This window comes from Centruroides sculpturatus, unplaced genomic scaffold (genome assembly GCF_000671375.1).
Source record: "Centruroides sculpturatus isolate CEXI.00-Female unplaced genomic scaffold, Cexi_2.0 scaffold767, whole genome shotgun sequence".
In the NCBI taxonomy this organism is placed as follows: Eukaryota; Metazoa; Arthropoda; class Arachnida; order Scorpiones; family Buthidae; genus Centruroides; species Centruroides sculpturatus.
Genome location: NW_019385366.1, coordinates 1,373 through 16,213, shown reverse-complemented (window position 1 = coordinate 16,213; position 14,841 = coordinate 1,373). Strand labels below are relative to the sequence as shown.

Genomic DNA, 14,841 nt, shown 5'->3' with positions numbered 1-14,841 from the left:
CTAATAAGCACATCTAAACATCGTGTAAATACTACTTGCGCCAGATTCATTAAACTTTTCTCGTTTGCGCTTTGCAGATTATTTTCGGTATTGCAGTGCAGATGGCTGCATTGTCTGACCCAAAGCGTGTATATGGTCTGACGTTTCACCTTGCTATATGAATTGTATCTGAAAATCAAAATTCCGGCTTTTCGTCCAGTATGTATGTGTATGCACGGAACTTCAAACGTTTGATTTTTTATGTCACAATTTTACTCATTTATCCATACATTTATAATTACAGCAGAAGTTCGTTTATTCGATAATCCGGCACCATCTGCCAAGTAATCGATAATCAAGAGTTGTGTAATAACAATCCAACGTGTTAGTGTTCGGTGGATCCGAATTTGTTTGGATATGTGGAGAGCTACAGATTCCGGGCGGAAATCGAACCGAAGATGGAGTGGGGCCGTACACATTGCACAAATGTCAGAAAGTCAATAGTGGATCGAAAACGATATGACAGAAAACTCCAAATTTCTGTGTAGTGTAAATTCGGTAAACTACACGTAGACGTAGTTTACGCTATACCTGTACTGTGCTGAACGAACATTGGTTCAGCACAGTAGAGGTAGCACACGTACAGTACTTCGTTGGTTAGTACATGTGTTGTTTGATTAATATATTTTCTTTCTACTAGATCAATGCAAGGCCAATATACCTAAAAACGGGCTTCTCACAGCCTGTAGAGCCCACCAATGGCCAAGCGGTTCCGTTCCCTGAACACTGAGTTCGGTCGTGGGTTCGCGTCTCGATTAGACGGACTAGTCACGTGAAGTTTTCCGGGTTTTCTCCACCTCTGTAACGCCCGAATAAGGGCCAGTTACCCTTAAAAAGACTTACCGGAAGGCATTCCCCAGGAAGATCGCCCAAATGTTGCGTTGCCATAATTTAACTAAACAAACAACCTCACAGCCTGTTTACGGAGCAGAGGTAATTTTTGTCAATCGTATGTATAAGAAACTGAACATAAATAGTACAGTATATGCACGATTCATTGTTAATGTTGATTTTCTGCAATAAAAAAGCACGGTAACGTAAGCTGACATCTTAACCGCTCAGTTAAGATTCCCTGGAAACAACTACAGGAATGAAGTTCTGGTCCCAACATACCACTGAATTAAAAGCAATGTTTTTACAAAGATTATGTTTTAACAGTTTTTTCCGAGTAATCCATTCCGACTATTAACATTTAACATTTTAATAAAAAATACGTAAAAGAGACTAAAAATGTCTTCATTTTCGCCATGTCCAATCACCAGAAACAAGAGTTTTCCACAGCAGAAACGACCTTTCTTTACAGGCTACGCCTCTGCAAAAACACGCGAAACAGTCTGAAAGTTCTCAGGTGACAATCCCAGAACAATTAAAAATAAAATATTTCGTTTGTTTAGTCTCTTTTACGTATTGTTTTTATTAAAGTGTAAATTCGTCAGCCTTTTTTTTTTTACAACGTTTAACATTTTTCGTGATAAAGATTGGTGTTAGAGTCACGGAATGTCTGTTTTTATTGTTCGTGTGGCAAAAGCAACACGACTCGCAGGCGATACGTCGAGGGGATGCCTTCCGGAAAGACTATGGGATACTGGCCCCTTTTTAGACGTTACAAAAGTGGAAAAACCCACGTGGCCAGACCGTTGTCGAGATGCTAACCCACGACCAGAGATTAATTAAATAGGTGCTAAAACTGATTCAATTACGTAGTCAATTTTACTTTAATTAAAACAAAAAATATCAATTTAATGTTTGTTAATAATTTTTTTTTGTTTACATGTTCTGCATTAAAATAATAAAATTTAAAAAGTTTACTACAAAAACTACTGTAAAAATATTAAGTATTTTGCATTATATTTGATATATTTAAATGTGAGAAAATAATTAAAATCATTACACTTTAAATTCATACAAAAAAATGTATCAAATTACATTTGTTTTGTAACTGGATTGACAATATCATTTATAAATTTCCATGTATAGTTAGTTCATGGACACGAATAGTATCCACTAGTTTGTGTGTGTAAAGTTTATAAGAAGTGGTTTTTAAACTGTTTGAACGGCATCATGAATCATCAGAGTACGCTACATTTTGCTTTCTTCTGCTTATTTGCAGGAAATCTAAACAATCGAACGTTTTACAATTTTGTGCCACACAATAACCCATTGTTTAAATGGTTTCAGTACTTATAGAATCACGGGAGCGTGTCCTGACCTTCTTATATACACCTTGGATAAAACCATTGATGAGCCACGGAATATCTGTTGCGGATTAATTCAATGCAATACTTTATCTTACTTTAGTTTGTTTTCATCAACTGAAAACAGGAGTATTATAAATATTGTAAGTTAAAAATATTGATACCATAAATAAAACACTAACATTACTAAACCTCTTTAATATCAGAATTAGCAGTATTTGAAACAATAAAAGTATATTTATGAAAAGTATTTCCAGAGGTCATTAATACAAAAACTATTTTACGAATAAAAATATCGCTTATTAATATTAAATAGGTCAATTATTATTATTTTTTATTATAGGTCAATTATTATGATAAACTATTCAATAAATTTTAGTATAATTGTTATCCCAGTAGCTAAGAAAAGAAAAAGTAATGTTCTTGAATCCGTTACAATTGTTAGAAATCACCCAAAATAATTATGTACATGTCATTTTAACAGGGCTTTTTATATAATAAAAAATATACATTAATGTTACAATTTAATTTTATATTTTGTATAAATTTATAGCTTGTATTTGTATAATTTTATAAACACTAACTGAAGATGAACGTATAGGTTCGAAATTCATTTTAAGTCTTCTATACAATATATAGTCAAAAGAGCCATACCTCATTGTAGAGAGACATTAGAGACTGTAATTTAATTCTCGTTCACCGGTGTGATAAGCCCTCAAGTATATTAATCTAATTAATATAAAGTAAAAAAAAAATAAAATCAAAACAAACTATATTAACTATGAATAAATAATATATTTGTCCGGTAAATTATCATCCTCTCAAATGAAGATCTAATCTCAAGCATGATAGTAAATGGTTAAACGTTTTAATGAATATTTTCCGCTAAATGATCAAACGAATGATTTTACATAATTTTCAATTTAGGGAAACCACGGCAATTCATGCTCGCTTTTGGAATAATTCTGAAAAATCGTATTAGCGACATGATTCAGCACATCGTCAGTGTAAATGCTATGTGCAAAATTGTCATTTCCGTTTGTTGATGTTCGTATGTACAGTACAGTACATTGCGTTATTGCACACACATTGATAATATGTTCTATGTTCTCAGAAAATTCACTCTACCACGTTTGCATAAAATCTTAACCTATTATGTGATTTCTTTTGTTTATTTTTAGTAACAAAGGTTTTTACTCTACGCCCTTTACTAACACCCATTCGAAACGTAACTACTACTATTAAATATACAGCTATATAAAAAATATTTTTCATCTTTGGTTCTCTCAAAAACAGTTCTGTTGCTCTTATAAAATACACTTTTTGTTACATAACAGATATTGTATTTACACCGATGTTATGTCACTTCATTCCCCTCCGCATGGTCAATCTTTTCGGTAGTTGGAACATGTGTTTTTTGCACAAAAACAAGGAAGAACAATGCCTATTCTTTTATGAATGATAAAAAAAAACATTTTGATCATATGATAAATGCAGATACGTAGTCATAATGTCTGTAATGTAATAATTACATTATTACATGTAATAATTTTTTCGCATAATCATTACATTCTCAACGCAATAACTGTCAAGTACCAGTAGGTGTCCTCCTTTGACGAAAGAAAAATATGGTCAGTTTAATTAATTAAATACAAAATTATTGAGATTAAAAAGCAATAAATAAAATCGTTTTTTTTTTTATCCGAAAACAATCATTTTTCTATTCTTAAACCATCGATTTTATTTTAAAAATTTACAATAGTAGTAAAACAGTTGTGTCAATAAAACGAAATGAAATTTTTCCATGTTCACTAATGTCAATGTGTGTGTCTGTTAATATTAATTTTACCTCCACAGAACTTTGTGCAAAATATAGAATCATTTAGCATTGAGAAGAGAAAAAAAAAATGAGAGAGACAGACTTTAAACAAATCGTCTATTGTGTGTAAGCATCCTGTTTCTTACAAAGTTGTTTTATCATTATTGTTTTTAATTGTTTCTCTTAAACCTTTGCCAAATTAAATAAATATATATTATAATTTAAATACAAAAAAAAATAAACTAAATTTACTAATTAAGACACAAAACTTATGTTTTTAATGAATCGAATTAGCATATATATGTTAATATAATCAGAATAATAAAAAAAAAACTGGGACAAATATATAAATCTAATTCATATGATAAATTTTAATACACACGCAAATAGGCCATTTAACATGCGTAATTTATTACAGAACATTTAAATATTTCAACAGGTCAAACATATTCGTAGTCTTATTTCTCATTTATTTCATTTCACTTAAATAGAATTACAATGTCCAGCATTACAATTATCATAAAAAAATATATATAAATTTTATTTATTCTGGAGATTTTCGTTTGATTAGCGGAGCAGAGAGAGAGAGAAAGACCTCGTACTTCTAACTGTTGTAGCGAAACACGCTTTATTCGTATGTCATATTAACGAAGCGTAAAGAAACTTGACTATAAAATGGCGATTTCAACGACGTAAAATCGCTTTAAAATTATTCGAAATAAATCTTTAAAAAAATAAAACTTTTAAAGATCGATTACTCAACTTATATCGACATTTTTTTTTACCATCAACATTTGCAGATATTTAAAAATAGACTGATGTCTCTCGCTAATCGATAACAATTCCTGACCAAGAACGGTCGACGTTTAATGGATTGTGAAATATTTTAAGCTTCGTAGAAAATTTTGTTTACTTTCCACGTAAATGAATAAAATAGATGTAAAATTAGTCATCTATTTAGAATAATAAATAGAGAATTTTTGAAAGAGATGAGTAATCCTGCGTGAAAACAGGATGAATCCTTCAAACCAGTTTGTGACTCAACTTAAATGTTAATCCAACTGTTTCATATTTCATTTGATTTACTACATTTATTTATTTACTATAAAAATTGTAAGTCCTAAGAAAATATATTTAAACAGAAAAAAAAATCCATAAAAATAATTATATCTACTAGAATTAAATACAATTTCTATTTAAGAATAATACTAATCTATTCATTTCGTAGACTAAATTTTATTATATCATCTAAAAAATTTAAAAACTACTTTTCCAAGTCAGTAAAATGTTATATTTAACAAAGTAATTATTGATAGTAATGTGAATGATATTCCATTTTCACATCAGAAATCGAGACAGTGATACAGTGTGTAGTCCTATACCATTATCAATATCTGAAATTCCCCATGAATGATAATTACTGTTATCTTTGGAGAACAGAAATAAACACATTCTCTCCTTTCTTGAAATAATTTACTTAAATTTCTGTGTCTGATTATATTGATATTTTCTTAGTGAGAGAGTGGTGTGTGCGAATGCCATCCGTCTGTTTCTAATTGAATTTAATGTGAAAGCATTATGCTGATTATTAAATCAGATGGAAGTCTTTTGAATAAATTAAGGTAATCACTGTATAATTTGAGGTCATACTATACATATTGGGTGATTGTAATTAAAGTATCCCTACTCAATACTATCTAGAAATATTTACAGTCCAAATACAACCAAATTTGACCTAGACAAAGTTATACAAAGACCTTAGCAATGCAGAGGATACTGCTCAATTTAGTTCTCATTCTGATAATATAAAATGTAATTGACGGCCAGCCATAATTGATCCCGTAATCTCGTGTGATGCCTCTGATATTCGGTGTGATAATGTACAATATGGTCTCCATACACTACTTCAAAAAATCCTTAGTGACAAAAGTGCCATAGTGATGCATTCAATTGACACTTATTTTTCCCCAGCTCAAACAGACACACACATATACAAAGCCATTTTCTTATATTAAACATGTAAATTAAATATTGAGAACAGTATTTTATTTTTTTCATTATTAATAATAAAGATTTTGGTTAATATAGAAGAATATGCTTATTGTAAACATTTTGGAACATCTACAATGTTATTCACTAATGTGATCAGTCAGTTACCATTACTACAGTTAATACTATAACTATACTATGTGGTTTTATTAATTCTAACATTAAAAGGACATATTAAAACAATTTTAAAAATTGTAGAACCCAGAAATTTATAAAGTATAGCCATTATTATGTAATTCATCAAGCATATAAGTAAAAAACAAAATGACAGCAATTAAGTATTGTACTTGCAATACAATACTTAATTGCTGTCATTTTGTTTTTTACTTATATGCTTTATTTAAATTGCTGGCATTTTTTTACTGCAAATAAATGATGATTTGTTTAATTGTTAACATTTAAAGTGATGATTAAGACAAAATAATAGTTATTACTTATCATTATCAATGTTAAGGCTAATGTCAGGGTTGTGTAAAAAATTTTTAAAATGCTCAGTTACTTGAAGATAGTGATAACTATTAATATAATAAATTCAATAAACAAAATATAAATATATTTTAATTCGTATGTTTCGAAACATGGTAATTCTAATAACAATTAAATGACTGATGAAAATATCCATGATTACAATAAGCAGAAATAAAGGAGATTCTATATACATGTAAACAATTACAATTTTAGATGTATAGACAGGAAATCCTTGTTCATTCAAAATTCAGGTGACGAAATATTCGCGACTTCGAATTATTCGAGTTTTACATATTTCTGTACAATATGCCAAATGCCATGTAACTGATATAATTTATTAAACAAACAGAATACAGCTATGTATACAGAATGCTACTTTCATTAATAATTAATTATATTATAAATATGAAGGTAAACAGCACATATCTGGTTGCCAGATAAGTTTTATAAAAAAGTAAAGCAGAATTCCTCAAAATGTAGCCCAAACAGTAGTTAAGTCACCCAAATGTAATAGCCTAGAGCCTTACAAATATCTCAGTCTGCTACTCATAGACCAATCTTGCAATCCTGAAACCCAGCCATATTTTATAAGAGAAAAAAAGGTATTCTGTGGGTGACACCAAACATGTGTTACTGTAAAAGCAAAGCTATAATGACCAGGTTAGAGTTGTTCTTGGTATATTCTCTTACAGTATGGAGGAAGTTCAATCCAAACAAAACAAGCCAATATATGCATAGCACAGTTTGGACAGAATTTTCACTTCAATTTACGAATTAGATGTATTTCAAACTAACCAAATTTCTTAACATGTAAATCTCTATATGCCCAGCTGGGACAAAAATACAGTTACAAACTAACTGGATTTTGAACTATACGAGTTTCCTGTAACTTGATGTATATGACAATAGTGTTACATTGTACAATGTACTAAAATCTTAACATACATCTACATAAAATTTGTTACTTAATTTAAAATCAATTCAAATCCTCTTATTCGTAAAATATCTTTCTATTATGTAAATAAAGTTTTTAAACATACTGCAGAATAGGATTTTATATATTTTGCTTTAGTAATAATGAATGTATCATAAAAATATTTGTGAAATAAATAGTCTGATTATAATAATTAATTTTAAACATTAATGAACTTTAAGACAACTTTATTTATACCATAAGAATGGTTTATAATATAGAAACAAAATTTTTCTTTTTAGACATTTACAATGAAGTATAAAAACACTGAAAATACAAAAATCAAAATCATTTTAATGAGATTTTAGTATTCAAATTTTAATAATAAACAAAAACATTTATAATTATTATTCTTTTCTTATGTGCATAAAATCAAGTTTAAAGTGATTAAACTTGACAACACATATTTAAAGATGTTTTTTTCTCCTTTTTTATTTGCACAAAAATGCAATCATTATTATTATTATTAATTTTTTTTTTTTTGATTTTGTGAATTTTATAGAAACATCAGAAAATTATGTAAAGATTATCTGAAGAATAAGGTATATTTTAAACAATACTTAGATTTTAAAATTCAATTTTTAATTTTTAAAAAGTGACTTTTTCGTGATATTGTCTTTCAACTGAAGATGTGTAGAAAATGATATGAATCCAACTAAAAGTATGAAAAAATAATATATATTAGATTATATATTTAATATTTTAAAATAAAATTTAATAGTTACATAATAAAATACTTAAACTGTATTGAACTAAAAATTATACTTTAGCATTTAAGATATTTTCAATATAAAATATAAATAAAATTTACATTAAACATTTGCATTAAAACAAAGAAAATAAACTACATTATAAAAATAGACATAATAAATATTATCAATTACAATTTACTTCTTCCCCCATTGTATGAATGAAAATTGAATCAATAAATGATAATTACAACAATAAATATTTTTCTCCCCTTTAAAATAAACATGATTTTCTGCTGAATTAAAAATATTACTGAAATCAAAATATTTAAATAATTTTTATGTTACCAAATGATAAATAAAGGGGAAAACAATAGTGGTAATAAAGAATTCTAAACTGAAAACTTGGACTCATCTTGTTGTATAATGAAACTAAACTGTTTTAAAGCCAGAATTTTTTTCAAGCTTTCTGCAAATTATATCATCGTCCTCACTCCAATTTTTAATAACATAAATTTGAAAATCATATTTGATGATTCTGAATTAAAATAATTTTATTGAGAATTCAGAAATTTCAATATTTTTTAAACAAATTGATTTTAACTGTAAATGTAAACACAAATGATTGTTGTTAAGTATATCATTTGATCATTTATGCTTTGTTTTATCCATTTTAACTAGATTATTTCAGGTAGAATTTGGTAATCTAGATGAATCATCTTAAAATAAAAACTATTATTTATCTATATTATTATTTATTTATTTCTCATTAGTTAAAGAAATCATCTTAATGTTGAAACTGAAAAAAAGAAAAAGTGCATTTAGCTACAAATAAAATATACAGTGAAATCTTGATCTATCATTTATGGATATATTGTTTTCTTGGAAACATCATTCCATTTCTTGAATCCCCAAAAATTCCTATTTAATGGAAATTAAACCTGCATCATTCGTTCTTTGATTTGTCATTTTCCCACATCTATTGGAGATAATTTTTAGTTGTGACGAATACTAGCTGATACTGACCACTTTTAAGAAAGAACACATCATATGCAATTATTTCTATGCAGTGGTAGTAAAAATAGTGATTGATGTTCTTGAAACATGGTATAATAAGCAGAAGTTTGAACTGTATACAGTTAACTTTCAACCTTGTGCATGCACCTCATCTGTCAGACAAAATGTGAAGGGTAAGAGATGATGATGATAAAGATGAAATAATACCCAAACTAGTGCCAAAATACTCTCAAGCAGTTCTGTGTCTTGAAAAAATTTTTGTATGCTTACATTATCACTGAAAGAAACTATGTCAACATTATAAATACTAAAAGCTTGTTAAGTTTGGAAAGTGTTAATAAACAAATAAAGATCACTTTTTTTTAAAAATGTAGACTGGTCTTGACAGCAGAAAAAATATCATTGGTTGGTGTATGATTTTTGATTGAGAAATACATATAGGCAAATGTGTCTTTTTTCATATTATATAGGACCTTGCATGCATTTACATCTCTCAGTCTTAAGGATCTCTCTTTAACAGATATCAAAAGCAATGGACAATATCTGGAGCAGCTGATTCAGTTTAAAATCTCGCACTCTATGGATGGAGTTATGGCAACACTGGACATGAGCCACTGTTTCGGGAGCTGACTGCTAGTTAGTGGACCATCACTTTGAGTAGAACCATGTGTGCTTCTTATTGCTTCATTTGTTCTTATTTTTCATAATTTTCTTTACCGTGTCTTCAGGAGGAAGAGTAGAAAAGGGTCAATTTAATAGCAGCACAAAAGCTTAAATTGATTTAAAAAACAGTTTCAGGTATGTGTAAGGAAAGATCTAAGCTTACCAAATATGGTGTTAAGTATTCTGCTGAAGGATATTCAAGCAAGTCTGGTTCTATGGCAGCCTACAAGCACATGAGGTTAGTAATCAGAAGGAGTTAGACAAGGCTGTTTATAAGCAGTATGTGCAGCAAAAGGCTTGTGGTAATATGGTAACTTCCAGTAGCATACAAAATGCATGTCAGCAACTTAGTAGGCATCTGGCTATTCAGTGCCGTGTTAGTGATGGTTGGTTATGGTGTTTTCATAACAGGCATAGACTGCATGATATGAAGATAAGGTGAGGTGAGGCTGGCAGCACAGATATGGCACGTGCTGAGGTTTATCGGGTTATGCTTAATGAGCTGATCAAGAAAGAAGGTTGTCTTCTGTTATATAATACCAAACCAGCTTATTTTGGGGTTCTTTGCCTAAGGAAGAAGTAACAAGAGCAAAAAAAATGAGTAAGGAAAGGATTTTGGCACTTTGTTGTGTTAACACTGACAATACATACTGACTTGGTAATTCTTACGAAAGCTACAAGCCCCTGTGCACTGAAGGATCACATGCACATTTTGCCAGTTTATTACCACCACTCTAAGAAAGCTTGGTTTAATGTTTCCATTTTCTATGAATGGTTTCACAAGCATTTTGTTCCATAAGTACAAAGATACTAGGAAGATATTTTGAAGTTTCATCCAGATGATGTAAAAGCTCTTCTTTTGGATAATTCACCAAGTCATCCCAGTGCTGACAACAGAGTACATGTCATGTATTTGCCTGCAAACACTATATCATTCATTCAGTCAATGGATCAAGGTATCATCAGTGCCTGTAAGAGAAGATACCAATGATGCTATTTAGATAAGGTTATGGTGGTCATGGAGAATGAGCAGGATTTATAAAACGATACCAGAGGACTACACTTGAAAACATAAGAAATTACACAATTAAATCTACCATATTTAACTTTGCTAATTCATGGAACCTTGACAAATAGCTGAAAGAAACTCCTCACCAATGTTGAGTTGAATACGATTTTGAGGGTTTTCAAGCCATTGACTTCCACTGTGTGTTGCAGTGTGTAGACAAGAAAGATACAACCTTGCAGGATGTTCAAGACTGACTGGAGGAAAATGACAGTGATCTTGGATACCAGATACTCTCAGATAAAGAGATTGTTGCAGAGATGGTCAGTACCCAGGAGAGTAGCAGCAGTGACAAGGAAGATGAGATGCCAGTGACATTGCCAAAATTATCAGAAGTGTCTAGCTATATGGACACTGTATCACTCTTTGTGGAATACACCAAGAATAGAGACATCAGTGCTCATTATGGGCATCTCAGAATTTTTCAAGAAGTGATAATTAAAGAATAATTTCAGAGATAATTAACTACTAATGTTAACAGTCAGCAGTTAGATAGTTTTTCAAGCCTCCACTAACTCCACAATCCACTGATGCACCAGGAGTACTAGCTTCTAAAATGTCACAATCACATGACGAACAAACAGCCTCACCTCTACCTTAGGCACTGTTGTTGCATCTGCATTGCCAGCACAGCCTAGCACCATTGGAGTTGCAAAGCTCTGATGACTCAGAATAAATTTCTGAGATCCTACTATGATATCATGGTAAACCAACAACACCTCATCACCATCCATAGTAAGTCTGATTTTAAACTAAAAATGTTGAACTTACTATATTACAGTGTATATTTACCAGGGCTGTGGAGTCGAAGTCATAGAATCGGAGTTGGGAGGAATGTGTTGACACTGACATTTCAAATTTAATTTAGTTTTTTTTATTTAAATGAAAGAAAATTTATTTTATATTTAATAATTTCTTAAAATGTTTTGTATTTTGTTACTATTCATTTATTTTAAATATAAAATGAAACAACTTAATTTATTAAGTATGCAGTTTTCTTTGTAGTACTGTATTTGTGTTTAGTAGTTCAATTGTTTTGACTTAATTGAATTTGAATATTTTTGAATCATCTTTATTATCCCTGCTCTAAATGAATACTCTTATTTTTCTGAATGAGTGAAACTAATTGATCAGAGTATATATTTTTATTTTCTGAACAAAAGGTTAAGTAGCTAGATCACACACGTTTTAGTTTAACTTTTCCGGAAAGGTGAAATTGATGTGCAAATGTTGTAGAATAAAGATATGTAGATGTTGAATTTTCTCTCCCCCCTTTCTCCTCTTATTAAATATTTGTTAAAAATTATTATTTTTTTATACAAATAAATATTAATGTATGTTAAATATTAAAAATACTAACTATAAAATTATTTGGGTAAATGCCCGGGACTCCTTTCAGAGTTTAGAGTAGGGTACTCCCTATGAGCGCCTCTGCCCCCCATAAAATGACTTGCTTTTTAATTTTGCTGGAGTCGGCCAATTAAAATTATCAGGAGGCAGGGTTGAGTGTTTTTTTTACTGACTCTGCAGCCCTGATATTTACAGTGTACAGGTATTTTACACTGCCAGATTGGATAATGTGCTTGATTAAAAGTACTGTACTTGTATTATTCTATTTTCTTTCTTAATGTAATTGTGGATGTATATTAACCACTGCAAACTTAGTTTCAGAACTTACAGACAATCAGCAGCATCAAACCAATGTTACCCCCCTTTTATCCATTAAAACAAGGGATGACTATCTTTTTCCTATATCTGTAGTTTTTTTCTCAGGTTGTGAATAAAACAAATCAAGGTTTCACTGTATGTGCTAGCTCTTTTTGACAAGATTTCTGACAATATTTCATAGGTAGTTTAAAGTACCTAGATTTGTTCACTGATTATCTTATACAAATTTTATTTTAAAAAACACTTACTGAATATGGAAATTGTTTAACAGAAGAATTGCTATAATAATTTGCAGATTTTTTCCCCTATGTATAATTGATCAATTAATACACTTGATGAAATAAAATTTTATTTTAAAATTGTTATTAAATTCTTAGTTCAATATTTCATTTTCAAAAATTGAAAACTAAAGGCTTCTTACCTCTTATGTCTTATTTTCATCTTTAATAGACTTTGATATTGATGGAATTTTTGAATTAATACAGCTATCAAGAAACATATTAGGTATACTGTTTCCAAAATATACTTTATTATTTTGTGCAATTGCTTCAATTTTCTTCATTTCAAGATATTCGGGAGATAATAATATCTGAAAGAAATAATTGTTATATGACCATAATTTCTGCATAGAACAAAATTCAAAATAATGAAATAACACGAATAAACTAAATTTTTAAATATTATTCTTTTATAAAAATAAACTTTTGCTAATTTGAAACATTAATAACAGAGAGCTTAATCATTAAACCGGTCGCCATTTTGAAAACAAAATGGCGGACGAGCACGAAAATCTCGTCGTTGTTCTCGTGTACCGTACAAAACGTCACAAGCAACATTCTCACGTCACGAATAATTCTCGCTATGTAGAGTGTAACAAACTCTTCGCAAATTACAATAAATATATAATTATTATAACTATTATATAAGTCAATAATGTTCAAAAAAACAATACTTTGCAACAGTGGCGCACTCCGGAGCCGAGTTTTAACTGATAAAAACATTTTAATGCTAATTCGATAAAAATCCCATCTTATGTGACCGCTAATTCATAAGACACAATACAATATAAATAAAAAAACAAAATAATTTAATTTGGGAAGAGTTTTTGGTAAATTTTCTAGTGTTTTTTTCTCCTTTTCTTTTGAGAGTACCAGAACCCCTTGGCACCCTCAAAGGAAAAAGAAAGAGCCTTGTAAAGCAGTGGCGCATCAAGGCTTTACACTGCTTTACAAGGCTTTACTCTTGATGCACCACTGCTTTACAATAGAATTTGTCGTTTAGTATTTCATATTCTATTTGTGATTCCAAAGTAGTCCAGATTATCCACTAGGCACTCGGATCTCGGACTCCGAAATTAGAAAAAATAAAGCAATTTTACTGTTGCAGTCGTATATCATAATTTATAAATAATTCTATAGCTGGAATTAGACATTATTCGTTAATGATGTAAAATTATGTAGATGGGCCTTAATCTTCTGTGCCTACGGCCCACGAAATGTCTTTATCCTTCACAGATTTTAAGTTTAAATTTCTGATTTTTGTTGTTTTTCCGTTTCTTTTTTTTTAAACAAAATCTAACGACATTGTCCAAACTTCTCATTGTACTTAGCAATGAGCAACTCAGCAGGAAAGACTTTCAAAGTATTCAATGAATTGACATCATGCCTATTTATACTCGATGTCGATATCGTGGTTTCTGACAGTGAAATTTTGTGATATTCATCTGAAATTTACTGACTATCCCGNTTTAGTATACTTAAAAAATTTATATAAGGTGAAAAAAATTAAAACTATGCCTAAAGCTATACAATATAAAGATGAAAATGTCACCATGACTGTATGAGCAGTAAGCATTATCAATGTAGACAGGAGTAATAATTCTTCATAACGTTGCATGGTAGCATGATGTACAGGGTGTTGATACAAAACAGTTATGAGTTAGCTGAATTATTGGTTTACAGTTATGAACTAATGTTATACAGACAGTTCAAATTATATACATAACAAAAACAGTAAGACAACAGAGTTGTGGGTTCAGACATTACTACAAGATTCAGGGAGTGGTTACAAAGGAGATGTTACCTTCCACATCTGGTGCACAAGTGGTGACAACATATGATACAACTAGATGTCAGTGTTAATTTTATCTATTTCATTTTTTAATAAATGAGGGCTTATGCACAAATATCGATTGG

The 14,841-nt window shown here is 29.9% G+C and overlaps 1 long non-coding RNA gene across 1 annotated transcript; it reads right to left on the bottom strand.

The window, feature by feature from the left end:
- Positions 1-7,716: 7,716 nt before the first annotated feature.
- On the bottom strand, positions 7,717-13,233 carry LOC111638190. The gene is made up of 2 exons (XR_002758813.1): positions 13,068-13,233; positions 7,717-8,198 (listed from the first exon to the last, which is right to left on the bottom strand). It is a non-coding gene; the product is annotated as an uncharacterized LOC111638190 (long non-coding RNA).
- Between the last annotated feature and the right edge of the window lie 1,608 nt (positions 13,234-14,841).